Source organism: Podarcis gaigeae, assembly GCF_964106915.1.
Source record: "Podarcis gaigeae genome assembly, chromosome: 9".
NCBI classification, from domain to species: Eukaryota; Metazoa; Chordata; class Lepidosauria; order Squamata; family Lacertidae; genus Podarcis; species Podarcis gaigeae.
Genome location: NC_139685.1, coordinates 11,456,701 through 11,470,121, shown reverse-complemented (window position 1 = coordinate 11,470,121; position 13,421 = coordinate 11,456,701). Strand labels below are relative to the sequence as shown.

General features: G+C 45.6%; 1 protein-coding gene and 1 long non-coding RNA gene across 8 annotated transcripts in view; one reads left to right on the top strand and one right to left on the bottom strand.

Annotated features, from left to right (window-relative positions):
• LOC310852192 overlaps positions 1-13,421 on the top strand; it is a 405,418-nt gene that overhangs the window by 226,769 nt on the left and 165,228 nt on the right. The gene's annotated exons all lie outside the window — the stretch shown is intronic.
• LOC310852117 (cytosolic beta-glucosidase-like) overlaps positions 1-13,421 on the bottom strand; it is a 107,836-nt gene that overhangs the window by 1,069 nt on the left and 93,346 nt on the right. Inside the window, exon 6 of one of the 7 annotated variants that reach the window (XR_014567987.1) lies at positions 8,937-9,046. The exons of 4 other annotated variants lie outside the window; for them this stretch is intronic. The gene's annotated coding sequence lies outside the window, so the exon portion shown is untranslated. Of the gene's footprint in view, positions 1-8,928; positions 9,047-13,421 lie in introns of all 7 variants that reach the window. 2 more of the 7 variants (XR_014567988.1, XR_014567989.1) reach the window with 2 other exon arrangements.

Sequence of the window (13,421 nt, the reverse complement as noted above, 5' to 3'; positions counted from 1 at the left end):
ACACACGGGGGGACGCAAGATTTTTTCGTCTTGCGAAGCAACCCCATAGGGAAATTCGTTTTGCGAAGTGCCTCCAAAACGGAAAACCCTTTCGTCTAGCGGGTTTTCCGTCTTGCGAGGCGTTCGTCTTGCGGAGTACCACTGTACACACAGGTGAGTGGTTGCTTAGGCATTGGTTACAACTATCTGTCCTTGCCCCAGACAGAACTGACTTCCAGATTCCAGCGGAAGCCAGTCAGGGAAAACAATATTGGGGAGAAATGAAGCTGGGCATCAGTCCCTCACTTCTCACCCGCATGCTCCCAGGGGCTTGCATAGCCCAAGTCCGATGCCAGGGACAAGGACGAAAGGATGGCAAGCCCCTGGATTCCTTTAGCAGAATTCCCTTTCCGCACCACCATTGGAGGGGTAGGCACTTACCTCCTACCAGGCCCCTGCCCCCAAAGCAGGCAACCCCATGACAGGCATAGCAATGTCAAATGCAAAGAACCCCCTCAATTCAGGGAGAGTGGGCGGGTGATCCGGTGCAAGCAGCCCAAGAGGACGCCCAAAGCTGGGCATCCAGCATTTAAAACCTTTGACCCCTCCTCCAAATTGGCAACAAGGAAATCTTCCCGGAGACTCAATTTACCCAATCACTGCCTGAATCCCCTCCAAACATCCGCACAGTAACAGTGAGGTGGCCTGCATGCCCCAACCGCAACACGTGCTCTCTGTTACGAATAACACGTTTTGTCCAAATTGACTGTGCATGATGATTTTTTAATAATAATAATAAATGACCCGATTTTCTATGTTCTTGGAAATATAATTGTGCATCTTGATAATTCCACACTAAGAAAGCATCGTGGCAACATGTTAAGATGGAGCAAGTCAATGTGTGGGAATCACTGTGTGTCCTGATACTCCTACAAAGGAAAGCCGCCCCCCCCCCAAAAAAAAATGTGATGGTTTTAAGCCTCCTCTGCTTTCACAGCAAACTCAAAGGTGCAGAAATGTGTCTTTACTATTTGTCACCCATGCACACGGGAAATATTTAGGCAGAGAATTGCCTAGGTAGCATCTAATATAGCATGTGAAGAACACAGCCCTCTGACATTATTAGACAATAAGCCATTGAGGACACTACTGTATAATCTGTCTGCATACCATAGACAAAACAGAAGAGGAAACCTGGCCACGTGACTTGTCAGCTTGATTTATGAGGTACCTAAATCTTGGGGGAAACAATCTTTTGTGTATTAAACCTCTGCTCAAAACAGTGCTGCGTACAAAGATAACTGAGGACGACAGGCGTGGTTCTTGGTCCACTGAAGCTGGAACAAATGTGATAACGGACGCTGTTCACACACATCTACTGGTTTCTTTTTTTTGGGGGGGGAGACTTTAAACTATTATAAGAAGAGGTGCTAAGAAAGACACCTATAATGTAAAGGTGAGGCACAAAATAATAATATCCACAATGAACTTTTGATGTACTGCTTCCTTGGTGATAGGACGTTTGCTAAACATGGTGACTCCATGCCGATACTTTGATTAGAAAACACGTCAGGAGCTCATTATTTCCAAGCCGTGGGCAAGATTTCCCAACATCCTCAGTTAAATTGCGCACTGCTGCCATGCTGCACCAACTATTCAACTCATTTTCTCCCATTCTTTTTTTTTTGGGGGGGGGGGGGATATAAGAGGAAGACTCTTAGCTAAGTTTTGCCCTGGAAACAGACTATTCTAATTTAAAAATACAGAGGTCTCTTATCTCTGGAGAATGGGGGCTAGTTCAAACTTCCCTCGGCTTGTAGAGCACAAAGCCAGAATAGTGTCGTGCCCCCCAGGTGATCTTCAGGCAGAGGAGATACATTCACACAGATGGCTTGTGGTACAGTGGTACCTTGGGATAAGAACTTAATTCGTTCTGGAGGTCCGTTCTTAACCTGAAACTGTTCTTAACCTGAAGCACCACTTTAGCTAATGGGGCCTCCTGCTGCTGCTGCTGCGCCACCAGAGCACGATTTCTTTTCTCATCCTGAAGAAAAGTTCTTAACCCGAGGTACTATTTCTGGGTTAGCAGAGTCTGTAACCTGAAGCGTCTGTAACCTGAAGCATCTGTAACCCGAGATACTTGTATAGGGCTTATGGAGGAGAAGTGCCCTTGGCTCTATAGGGGAAAGAGTCCACACTCCTTTGGGGGATAGAATACACACTCCTTCCTTCAATTTAGTGTGAACACCACAGACACCAAAGGGTGTTAAACTACTGTTAAATTGGATGCGCAGACAAGGTTTCTGAGGCTGGATTCCTAGGCTGAAGCTGCTCAAATAACCTTGTCACATTTCATTTCATTTTTTTCTCTCCCTCATTGGCCCAAAATAATCTTCATGCATTTCCCAAACACATACGTTTCTTCCGCTCGGTATTTCATGCTTCGGGTCTTCTTTCTTTTTTATGCCAAATGCTGAATTATTGCAATAGCACTTCCATATCCACACAGCACCTCAAAGAATATATGCAGTATGTTGTTGATGATGATGTTGAAGGAGGAGGAGGAGGAAAGAATTTCAAAGTGGCCTGATAACAAGTTTCTAGGATCATTACCGAACCCAAGTTCATTTTTTTTGTGAGGAAAATTAGTCATATAATGGTGAGGAAATGGTAAACCACATGCATACATGCCATAGTTAGTGTGTGTGTTTGTGTGTGACTAAGAGGGGGCAAGGAAATGGTACTACGTAAAATTCAATCTGCACAACAAACTTGCACCTCTTTGATAAAGTTTATGAAAACTAAGAAGCTGAGTGCAGACAGGGAAAGATCACAGGACCATTAGGTCCAGTCACAGACGACTCTGGGGTTGCGGTGCTCATCTCGCTTTACTGGCCGAGGGAGCCGGCGTACAGCTTCCAGGTCATGTGGGCAGCAGGACTAAGCTGCTTCTGGCGAACTAGAGCAGCGCACAGAAACACCATTTACCTTCCTACCAGAGCGATACCTATTTATCTACTTGCACTTTGACATGCTTTCGAACTGCTAGGTTGGCAGGAGCAGGGACCGAGCAACAGGAGCTCACCCCATAGTGGGGATTCAAACCACCGACCTTCTGATTGGCAAGTCCTAGGCTGTGTGGTTTAACCCACAGCGCCACCCCCGTCCCTTCTAGATGTGCATACAGAAGTCCTATTAGGTTCAATGCAAGTGTATACTGTACTGGATTCCAGCCTAAAACAGTTAAACTAAAAATATTTGAAAGGCCTGGGTAAATACAAAATGATTTGCCTGGCAGCAAAAAAAAAAAAAAAGTAGCAGTGAAGGCATCACCTGAACTTCCTTGGGGAAAGTGTTCCACAAACAAGGAACAACCGCTAAAAATGTCCTCCCTCTGGTCAGCCCCTGCCTCACCTCTGCTTAAAGAGAATCAGCAGATGACCTCAGAATATGAGCAGGTCAGGTTGGGAGCAGATGTTCATTCAGATACTTGCAGCAGTACCTTGAAATGAGCTCAGAAGTAGAAAGGAAGCCAGTGAAACTCTTTCAACATCCGTGTGATGGGTTCCCAACCACTAGTCCCATCTAAAATTCTGGCAGCTGCATTCTGTACTAACTGTGGTTTTCACGCTGTCTTTGAGGACAGCTCAATATACAATGATTAAACCATGTTCTCCTCATGTATGTATGAAAAGCAGATTGTATGGAAAGTGCTGGTGCCCTAGATATATCATATATCTGAATTAGGAGGCGAGAACCCAAAAGCACTTTACCAGCAACAACATGCACTCCAGATAGAGGATACTGTATCTACAAAGGAGAACTGTCGCATATGAAGCAAACCTTATTCACAGTTCCTATGGTGCCCAAGTACTTTGGTGACAGCCACATTATTAATTAGCATAGATCTATTTACACCCATTATGCCATTAATCACTGTATCAGGAAGGTCGTCTAATTAATTAACCGCCATGGGTGGTCACAACAGCTGAAAGAACCATTTCAGGTATATGGCAGAGTACATCATTTGTCTTGTCTTCTACGGCACCCATCTCTTTCTTGTCGGGTCTCCTCTGCATACTTTTCTTTCCTTGATCTCTGTGTTAGCTTTGATACCACGGGACACTCACTCCCCACAAGGTCTTTTCATTCTTGGAATGTTATGACATCAATTTACTGGGGCTTCACATCACACTGACAGCTCGTTCGGTTCTTTTATTGAAATATCTTCTTCTCTCCCACTGACCAGTGGCATTTACTAAGGTTTGCCATTAATCCCTTGCTTTCTGCTTATAATGCCACAAACAGTAGTCTCCAGGCTAGCCTCATTAGACCATATATTTTCCATTTCTGCATATGTTTTACTTCCCAGTTCTGGCACCCTTTACCTCTTGTCCCTCTTCTGGTGGACTGGAGTCTTGATAGACAACTCCATCAGTGGGTCACCACCCTACAGCTGGGAGCAGGTGGGGGAGAGCAAAAACTTTGCCATTGGCCAGCAGAGACAAATTATATTTTATACTTCCTAGATTAGCTGATGGGGCAGGAGGCTGTTCTGAAGAAGAACAGGATATATAACCAGCAGTACTTGTTGTTATCAGAGGAGGAAGAACTTATAAATTTGGCTTGGCTATGGTTGCTAGAGGGACACGGGTGGCGCTGTGGGTTAAACCACAGAGACAAGGACTTGCCGATCAGAAGGTCTGCGGTTTGAATCCCCATGATGGGGTGAGCTCCCGTTGCTCGGTCCCAGCTCCTGCCAACCTAGCAGTTCGAAAGCACGTCAAAGTGCAAGTAGATAAATAGGTACCGCTCCGGCGGGAAAGTAAACGGGTGTTTCCGTGCGCTGCTCTGGTTTGCCAGAAGTGGCTTAGTCATGCTGGCCACATGACCCGGAAGCTGTACGCTGGCTCACTCGGCCAATAAAGCAAGATGAGCGCTGCAACCCCAGAGTCGGTAATGACTGGACCTGATGGTCAGGGGTCCCTTTACCTTTACCTTATGGTTGCTAGGCATGCCCACTAGCTTAGATAACTTTTTAATAATTAAATGAATGGAGGTTAGATCTTCCAATGGCTATTGGTCATGACAGAAATGCTTTATTCATTTATATACTACCTTCCATGTACATTGTGCTTTACAAAAGAAGGAGAAGGGAGATTGCTGCTTCAAGAGGTTTACAGTCTAGATGACTACAGAGGAGACAACAGAAGAAAAATGGGGGCAGGACTAAACAGGAGAGGAATACGATTTCAATCATTGCAGGTACGGTGCCTTCCACTTAGTTGCAGCAGGGTACGACAAGTAGACTTCTTCAGGGCAAATACACACTCCCAGCCTACCAAAGTAGAATACCCTCAAAATCAAAAACACTGAAACAGCATCAAACAGTATCACAAAATTATCAAATGCAAGAACGAACAAGAGGAACACTGGCATAAGCATAAAGCAGCAGAACCCTTAAAAATATTAATATTGGAGGCATACAAATTAATCTAAGCTGAAGGCTCATCTAAACAAAATGCCCTTCACCAATATTCTTTCGGAAGGCTGGGGGAGAGGAAGATAAATTAGTCTCTCAAGAGGTTTCAGGGTTTGGACACCATCACGGAGAATGCCATCTTCCACATAACGATAACTGCACCTCAGAGATCCACAGACTTGGTGGAGATCCTCCTTAGCTGATCTTAAGGGACAGACAAGGTAACTAAAAGCAGCCTCTGTACCTCTGAATAGCAGTTGTCAGGGACAAATGAGAGGAAAGGACTGTGGCCTTCATTCCCTCTGCTGAGCTTTCCAGAGCTTCTCTCTATTCACAGTTGGAAACAAAATGAGGGACTAAGTGGATCTTTAAAGGTAAAGGGACCCCTGACCATTAGGTCCAGTCGTGGCAGACTCTGGGGTTGCGGCGCTCATCTTGCTTTATTGGCCGAGGGAGCCGGCATACAGCTTCCGGGTCATGTGGCCAGCATGACTAAGCCGCTTCTGGAGTAGTACCTATTTATCTATTTGCCCGCCAGAGCAGTACCTATTTATCTATTTGCACTCTGACGTGCTTTCGAACTGCTAGGTTGGCAGGAGCAGGGACCGAGCAACGGGAGCTCACCCTGTCGAGGGGATTCGAACCGCCGACCTTCTGATCGGTAAGTCCTAGGCTCTGTGGTTTAACCCACAGTGCCACTTACGTCCCGCGCCACTTAAAATACTATTAAAACAAACTAACAACGTAGTACTCCGCAATATTCAACCTATGTCCCATATCTTTTACAATAAAACAACGCTCTGCTTATTTTCCTTCTCTTCCTATCATTGACAGACTTTTTCCTAATACAGTGGTACCTTGGTGCTGGAACGGCTTGGCTCTGGAACAAATCAGCTCCCAAACACCGCAAACCCTGAGGAAAGTATTCCAGTTTGTGAACGTTTCTCGGAAGCCTAACGTCAGACACGGCTTCCGCTTGAGTGCAGGAAGCTCCTGCAGCCAATCGGAAGCTGCGCCTTGGTTTTCGAACAGTTTTGGGAGTCGAACGGACTCCCGGAACGGATTAAGTTCGAGAACCAAGGTACCACTTTAATTAAAAACTCATACAAGCAAATGAAATCTTGTTTCCTTCTTTTCTTTTGCACTTCAGATGCTAGATTGAAAAGAATACTTTTACAGTAACAACAAGAAAACTCCATGGATAATGAGAAACCTAGACAGCATCTTAAAAAGCAGAGACATCACCTTGCCAACAAGGGTCCGTATAGTTAAAGCTATGGTTTTCCCAGTTGTGAAGTATGGAAGTGAGAGCTGGACCATAAAGATGGCTGATCACCGAAGAATTGATGCTTTTGAATTATGGTGCTGGAGGAGACTCTTGGGAGTCCCATGGACTGCAAGAAGATCAAACCTATCCATTCTGAAGGAAATCAGCCCTGAGTGCTCACTGGAAGGACAGATCCTGAAGCTGAGACTCCAATACTTTGGCCATCTCATGAGAAGAGAAGACTCCCTGGAAAAGACCCTGATGTTGGGAAAGATGGAGGGCACAAGGAGAAGGGGACGACAGAGGATGAGATGGTTGGACAGTGTTCTCGAAGCTACCAGCATGAGTTTGACCAAACTGTAGGAGGCAGTGGAAGACAGGAGTGCCTGGCGTGCTCTGGTCCACGGGGTCACGAAGAGTCGGACACAACTAAACAACTAAACAACAACAACAACAGTAACAACATGGAGGATCCATGTGGAATCCTGGTGGCCACTGGCCTAGTTTATACACTTGGTTGTATAAACCAGATGCTCTTTCTATGTGTGGCTGCTTCTGTTTTGTGATAATAGGGGGGAGGGAATCCTGAAGCAATCACACAAATCACAACAGACCCCCATACAGGCCCCATGTGAAAACACTTGAGTCAGGCAATCTGCACCTCCCTGCGATTCCTACCATTTGTAAGCCATCCACAGGCAACTATATGAGTGTTGCTTGCAGACCATCTGAACTGGACTCATGTCCATGTTGTTTGTCGCAGGATTTGCTCTGCCATTTGGAGACTGCACCCTGGAACAAATTGTGAGCTGCCTGAAACTGCTGTAGGTTCAAAATGTCAAGACTGATTTACATTTTGAGTTTTCCGGTGGCTGGTAATCTCAGCTACAGGTGAAGACAGACAGAAACTAAAACATACGAGTATCAATAAAGAGGATTAAGGGTAAATACTAGGGATTTCTTATGAGTGGCATTTTGCAAGCATTGTTCACGAACTGACACCGTTATAGTGCCCACTGTCGAGGAGGAAACAAACAGAAGATTTGTGAGCATGGAAAGAGCAATTTCCAATGAAGAAGTCAGCATATTTAATAAGGAAACCGGGGAGGGGGGGAAACATCAGTTGCAATTCAACACACATGTTTATTAGACTTCTCTTGCTTTCATCTGCTCAGGGGTTTAACTAGCAATAAATTAAAGTGCTGCAGACATCCTTGCTTGCTGCTGCAGTTGTGGACATTTTGGGTTCACGTGTTTCCATGGTTGATAGTCTTCTTTCAGTGGTGGAGGAGCATGTACCCACCACCTACATATCATTAACTGGGGATGTGGAGACTTGCACTCAATTCATGTGCTCTTTCTTCCCCGTGAGTGATGAGCTTGCATGTAGAAAGCTACCAAAAGTGTTTTTTCCCTAAGCAACCTTGTGCTGTCTCAAGTGCACAACTGTGGAAACAAAACGTAGACTGAACCAATTGTTTTGCAGAGGACAGTCATAGCTGTTTCCATTGAATTTTTTTGTGTTACAAAACAACCATCATCTTCACTTTCAATCCATAAAGTCCTTTTCACAGTTCGTTTACATTTAGTGAAAAACACTTTTGTCATAGACATCTTACAGTTGCGGGAGAGAGGAGAGGGTTGTTCTTTTGTTCTGTTGCTAATAATAATAATAATAATACAGTGGTACCTCGCAAGACGAAATTAATTCGTTCTGCGAGTTTTTTCGTCTTGCGAATTTTTCGACTTGCGAAGCAAAGCCTTCAAAAACCTCAAAAAAGGCTACAACAGTGCGCGCTATGAGTTGCTCCTCGAAGTCAAGTCGCAACTGCACCTCTTCAAGCAATGCACCCTGGGTATTAACAGTTTTAAGAAAAAGGAAACAAACTTGCAAGACGTCTTGCGAAGCAAGCCCATAGGGAAATTCGTCTTGCGAAGCAACTCAAAAAACGAAAAACTCTTTCGTCTTGCGAGTTTTTCGTCTTACGAGGCATTCGTCTTGCGAGGTCCCACTGTAATAATAATAATAATAATAATATATTATTTATACCCCACCCATCTGGCTGGTCTTCCCCAGCCACTCTGGGCGGCTTCCAACAAAATATTAAAATACAGTAATGCATCAAACATTAAAAGCCTAGTGTTAGTGTAGTGGTTTGTGTCAGTATCATGTGGGTAGGTCCTTTATTTATATGCTTGCTTACTTACTTACTGATATTGTGAGAGATTGCAGGGTCCAGAGCTTGCTTGGGTGTGTTCATTTAATTGCAGTGTGGCTTGTTTGTACAGGTTGTTGCGTCAGGTTAGCCATATTGATCCTCCTATGCTTGTCCCAGTGCTAGTTTAAGTTTGTTGGTTGACTTTAAGAAACATCAGTCATAGAAAAGAGAGTCTGTCTAAACACCTGACTAAGTCTAGGCCATTGCACATTGAAGACATAAGCATGGCCTGTTTGCATCTCTTGATATGGACTACAAAATCTGGAGGCTTTGTATATGCAATGCAAGGGAGGAAGCGATGCATTTGCCAACTAAAACTATAGGCTTCCCCCTACCCCTGTCGTTTGCCATAGCTATGATAATGACCCTATCCATACATTCCCCAAAATGTATGCTGCCCAAAGGACAGGCAGGACAACAGAATGAATCCTCCCCACACTATCTGCAGTTCTGCCTCACCTCTATTTAGAGGTGGAACGGTACGCAGCAATTATTTGTGACCTTCCCTCTCTTGTGACTCCAATGAGCACAGATCATGCCTCTTTCAGTGTATGTGTGTGGCAATCCATGCACCTTCCTGGAATGCAGATGTTGCATGGCTCATCAACATGGGGAAGTGAAGAGGCACAGAGAGTCATCCTGCTCTTCCTCTACACATTCAATCTATTCACCTGGTGGACGGTGTGAATAACACATGATCAAGGCTAACCACTCTTCCAGAATTCATGACATTCATAACTTTCAGATGTGGCTGAGGCAGTCCTAGCCAACACAAAGCTACATATCCACAATCAAGGGAATAGTGAGGTTGCTACATCAGAAGTCAAGACAGGGGCCGTCAGTCCGATGCCCCAAGGCACCCACAATGTTGAGAGTGTGGTGACATCACTGCGCCATTGGCAAAGCTAATGAGCTGGGCATAACACAGCTGGAGAAATTGAGTCTGGGTCCATCTTGATTGGGATCGAGTTCTGTCTCATCAATGCTGACTACTAGGGCTGGGTGATATATCAATACAGTGTATCGTTCATATCATATCGGTTTCATTGTTTTTGAGCTGGCAATATATCACGAATCATGATGTATATTAGGGCTGAGTGATATATTGTCCAAAACCAGTTTCAAGTCCATATCATGATACTGGCTTCATAATTTTTGACCTGGTGATATACATTGATACCTCTAGTTACAAACTTAATTCGTTCAGGAGGTCCATTCTTAACCTGAAACTGTTCTTAACTAGAGGTGTGCTTTCACTAATGGGGCCTCTTGCTGCCGCTGCGCCACTAGCACACGATTTCCATTCTCTCAAGGTAACTCTTCCAGGTTAGCAGAGTTTGTAACCTGAGGCATTTATAACCCGAGGTGTTTGTAACTCGAGGTACCACTGCATTGTGAATCATGATAGTGAGTGCGCTATGCAAAAATCACAATGTGAGGGAAACTGTGAAGCCAGCCAGTGCTTCTACATAACTGCATCTTTATTTTAGAAATTATGATATATTCGTATATTGTGATGTATAGCTGGGGACAGATCACAAAGTTGAACACTAGATATCACCTAGCCTCCCTATTCACATCGACATACTTTCATCCTTATTTCAGACATTGTGATATATCGGTATATCACAATATTTAGCTGGTGATATATCACGATGTTCAAAAGCAGATATTGCCCCGCCCTCCTGACTACAAATATCTCACTCCAGACCACATGGAGAAAACATATTCCCTGGTTAGCTTCCCCTCTGTGGATGCCACAGTGTGAGGCAGTTTGTCATGCATATATCTCACATGAAAGTTTGTCATTTGTCTAATTCCATTCTAGAGCAAATAAAAAGAGCTGTCAAACTGAAGGCACCAAAGCCACTCTTGCTGTCTACCAACAACCTCCAAGCCTATGCCTTTTAATTAAAAGAAATGCTCTCAGGCTTGGCATATTCTGCAAACTGCAGATCAATACTTATTCAGAAAACAAGACTCCTCGTATGCTGTGAATTGAAAATTATGAAATATGTCTTCTCTTTCAGAACTTTTGGGACTAAAGCGTTATTGTATACAGAATCTCTCTTGCTGCCAAGAGGGGAAAATAGACAAACTGTGTAAGACTAAAAAGATCGAGAATACAGGTAAATGATATCTATTGATTTAAATAGACGCTTGTTAATCAAGAGAATGAAACACATTCTCCTGTAACGTTTTTCACTATAATGAAGCATAATAAGCTATAATAGCCAATTCCCAACGGATTCCATAGGAAGGCAGGAAACTGCCTTACGCTGTGTTGGAACAGAGAGTGGCAGCAGATCATTTGCAGGAGTTCCTGGAGGAAATGGAATATCTGTATCTGCCTGGCTTCAGGTGGGGTTTGGGACAAAATCAGCCTTGGTCTCCCTGATGGAAGACCTGTATTAAGAGTAGGACGGGGGGTGCATCTCCAGTTCTGCTTCTTGATCTGCTGGCAGCTTTTGGTGCCATGGGCCCAGCAGTCTTCTTGACTGGCTCTATGGGATGAGTATTGGAGGCACAGTTGGACAGCAGCTTCATCCCTAACTGCAGGAACATTTCCAGAGAGCAAGGGACTGTGTATCTGGCCCTATTTCCTATTTCTATTTCTCTTTAACATCTATGTCAGGAGAGGCAGACCATGGTCTGGAACACTGTCTGTATTTAGATGTGGAATGGATGAGGGCTACCAAAATGAACCCTGGGAAGATGGAGGCACTGTAGGTGAGTGGCTCCAGTCTAGGAGATTGGCCGTCTGCCTGTCCTGGATTGCAGACCCTCCAATGTCCTTATTTTCCAGAGACAATCCCGGATTTACAAAAGCCGTCCTGCTTTCTGATTTGTTCCCGGAATGTCCCACTTTTCTTTAAAGGTAAAGGGACCCCGACCATTAGGTCCAGTTGTGACCAACTCTGGGGTTGCAGCGCTCGTCTCGCTTTATTGGCCGAGGGAGCTGGCGTACAGCTTCCAGGACATGTGGCCAGCATGACTAAGCCACTTCTGCTGAACCAGAGCAGCACATGAAAACACCATTTACCTTCCTGCCGGAGTGGTACCTATTTATCTACTTGCACTTTAACGTACTTTCGAACTGCTAGGTTGGCAGGAGCAGGGACTGAGCAACGGGAGCTCACCCCGTTGTGGGGATTCGAACCGCCGACCTTCTGATCAGCAAGTCCTAGGCTCTGTGGTTTAACCCACAGCGCCACCCAAGTCCCCCACTTTTCTTTAGGACGTCCCTATTTTCATTGGAGAAATGTTGGAGGGTATGGAATTATGCGACCCCCAAGCCAAGGAGATAAGCAACTATACAACCTTTAGGAGACATACGAAGGCAGCCTTGGTATAGGGAATTTTTTAAAATTTTCAATGCAGGGCCGTCTTAAGCATATACGGTGCCATGGTGCAAAGATCCCTCTGGCGCCTCCCCCTTTCCCAGAGTTGACCTTTTTTTAGGGCTGGAGGAGGCAGGCAGTGGCTGGAGGGTGGCTCCTCCGGCAGGGAAGAGGCAGAGGCTGGACACGGAGCCTCCTGGCTCAGCTGGCTGCTTTGTGCCGCAGTGGCCACAGCAGGCAGTACGCCGAGCGAGCGGGCCTGCGCCGAGTGAGCGAGGGCACGTGCACCGCTCCCGCCAAGCGTCGGCTCGGTTTTTTCTCTTTTAGCCTTCTGATGCCCTGCAGAATTTGGTGCCTGCAGGCTAAAAGGCAAAAAACTGAGCCGGCGTTCGACAGGAACAGCACAAGCACCCTCGCTCACTAAGTGTGCTTGTTCGGTGTTCCCCGGACTCTCACCTGCTGCCCTCTAGAACTTGGCACCCTGGCGCCCCATGCCACTACCCTCAATGGGTAGGACAGGCCTGATTTGATGTCTTATAATATTTTTATATATGTTGGAAGCTGCCTTGAGTGGCTGGGGCAACCCAGTCTGATGGGGAGGACAACAACAACAACAACTGAATAGGACCCTGAATAGGATGGGGTTACTTTTCATAAGGGATGCGGGTGGCACTGTGGGTTAAACCACAGAGCCTAGGAATTGCTGATCAGAAGGTCGGTGGTTCGAATCCCCGCAACGGGGTGAGCTCCCGTTGTTCAATCCCTGCTCCTGCCCACCTAGCAGTTCGAAAGCACATCGAAGTGCAAGTAGATAAATAGGTACCGCTCTGGCGGAAGGTAAACAGTGTTTCCATGCACTGCTCTGGTTCGCCAGAAGCAGCTTAGTCATGCTGGCCACATGACCCAGAAGCTGTATGCTGGCTCCCTCGGCCAATAAAGCGAGATGAGTGCTGCAACCCCAGAGTTGGCCACGACTGGACCTAATGGTCAGGGGTCCCTTTACCTTTACCTTACTCTTCATAAAAAGGCCCTGCTTCTCCCCACTACAGACCTTGCAACTTTCTAATAGAAAGGGCTCTAATTAAGGTGGGGAGGCTCCTACCAGGACTGCAGCACTGCAAGATTTGCGGCTC